Raw genomic sequence first — 2,500 nt, 5'->3', positions numbered from 1 at the left:
CCTCTCTCTCTCTCCCTCCCTCTCTCTCTCTCTCCCTCCCTCTCTCTCTCTCTCTCTCTCTCTCTCTCACACACACACACTCATGCATATATATATATATATATATATATATATATATATATATATACTTAAGCAATCCAAAAGACCATAACCATACGACAAACACATATAACACAAAATAATTATTTACATTTTCTTTGAAAGATGTGTTATTTGTTTGTTGCAAATTTTAGTAAATTAGCATTGAAAATAGGAATGATCTTAAAATGTAAATATACCTAAAAAAGTTCAAGGAAAATGCAAATGTAATGTATTGATAAACGATGACGAGTTCAACATTACATCATCAAGGTTATATACTTACTGTATGCATAGTATAATAATAATACAATAATCAAATAATCATAGTAATAATCATAATATAATAATGATAATAATTAAATTCTGCTTTCCTTTTTCCTTAAAAAGTGATGTTAAATGCATCGCAAAGTATTATTAAGTACGGCTAATAACGAAAGAAAAAATTAGGGGAATGGATATATTCCCAGAGGATAATTTAAGATGAACGATTCAAATATCCGGGAAGTGAAATGAGGCGTTCAAATGCCGTAGATTTATGTCGATCGGACTCTTTTTTTTTTTTTTTTTTTCTCCTTTTTTTTTTCTTTCTTTCTTTTTCCTTCTTTCTTTCTTTCGTTTTTGCTTCTCTATATCGGTGGTTAGGATTTAATTATGTTTTCTGCCAAAGGGAATTGAATTTTCATACTTCAATCTTTTGGAAGAAGTTCAAACATTCAGAAATATGATTTAATAAACATTTACAGCTCTTCATCACTATCATACATTTCCTAAATCAGGGAAACAATAGAAGCAGTTAATCAATAGTAGTTTCTTTCTAATTCAACTCGAGATTAGTGACTGTGGTCTAAACTTCCTTTATTCATGAAAACTTGCTTACTGGGAAATTTAGTTTATACATCATTTGTCATTCATCCATATCAAATTCACTTTATATCTGTCTGGCTATCTATCTACCTATATATCTATCTACTTACATCTATGTATCAGTACATATCTATCTACACACACACATACACACACACTTATATATAGATAAAGAGATAGATACGTAGATAGATGGATATTTATAAATGTGTATATATACGAGTATATATATATATATATATATATATATATATATATATATATATATATATAACACTGTATATACATATATATGTATATGTATATATATGTATATATATACATTGTTTTTTTTTCTTTCTTTTTTTCCTTATGTGTGTGTATGCATGTATGTATGTCTCTATATAGATGCGTAATCTTGTGGGTGAGAATGTGCATTTGCCTGTTAAATGTCACACATCCCTCCGGGCACATTAAAGCCGACGTTCTAAAAGCGAAATCCTCCAGCACTTTAGGATTAATGATGAAGATGCGACGGCCGCTTAACGTTTCCCTTCTGCTCGAGTTGATGGGGGTAATGCGTCTCTTATTGCAGGGCAGCTGGAGGGGGGCGGGGGAAGGAGGGTGGGGGGGCGGAGGCGGAGGCGGAGGCGGAGGCGGAGGGGGAGGGGAGGAGGAGGCAGACGCGACAGACCTGCGTGAATCGGAGGGAATTTGGGTTTGTGTTTAGCAGGACTATTGTTGTTGTTGTTGTTGTTCTTGTTGCTTGTGTTGTTGTTGTTTGTGTTTTTGTTTTTGATTCTGTGGTTGCTTTTATTCTTCGTTTTGTATTGTTGTCGTGAGTTATCTGAGGATTGTTTTCATTCACTAATGATTTTCTTGTTTTCGTTATGAAGACTGAGTGAGCGTGAGATGAAAGAAAGGAAGATGAAAGACAGAGAGAGAGAAGAGAGAGAGAGAGAGAGAGAGAGAGAGAGAGAGAGAGAGAGAGAGAGAGAGAGAGAGAGAGAGAGAGAGAGAGAGAGAGAGAGAGAGAGAGAGAGAGAGAGAGAGAGAGAAAGAGAGAGAGAGAGAGAGAGAGAGAGAGAGAGAGAGAGAGAGAGAGAGAGAGAGAGAGAAAGAGAGAGAGAGAGAGAGAGAGAGAGAGAGAGAGAGAGAGAGAGAGAGAGAGAGAGAGAGAGAGAGAGAGAGAGAGAGAGAGAGAGAGAGAGAGAGAGAGAGAGAGAGAGAGAGGGAGAGAGTGAAAGAAAGAAAGAAACAAAAAAAAAAAAAGAAAGAAAAAAAATGAGAACGAAGGAAAACTATACAAAACAAGAGAAACCAACCAAGAAACCGAAGAGAAAAGGGAGATCCTGAACATGAACGCCCCAACTGTGACTCTCAAACGAAAAATCGGCTTCGTGTTAAGTGACCGTCAACACCCACGCCCGAGAGAGAACAAGGCAGGGTGATGCTCCTCTTCTTTCATCGCAAGCAAAGTTGGAAGCGTTCTGAAACCTCGTAACTCAAGCACGCGATGACGGACATTGCTTGTGTGAGAAACAACAGCTACGCAAAATTCCTCGCATCTCGCACG

General features: G+C 36.6%; 1 protein-coding gene across 3 annotated transcripts in view; it reads right to left on the bottom strand.

Annotated features, from left to right (window-relative positions):
• LOC125036917 (cGMP-inhibited 3',5'-cyclic phosphodiesterase B-like) overlaps positions 1-2,500 on the bottom strand; it is a 176,043-nt gene that overhangs the window by 26,977 nt on the left and 146,566 nt on the right. The gene's annotated exons all lie outside the window — the stretch shown is intronic.

This window comes from Penaeus chinensis, chromosome 22 (assembly GCF_019202785.1).
Source record: "Penaeus chinensis breed Huanghai No. 1 chromosome 22, ASM1920278v2, whole genome shotgun sequence".
Lineage (NCBI taxonomy): Eukaryota > Metazoa > Arthropoda > Malacostraca > Decapoda > Penaeidae > Penaeus > Penaeus chinensis.
Note: the sequence above shows the minus strand (reverse complement) of the source record. Positions and strands in the feature narration are given on the sequence as shown.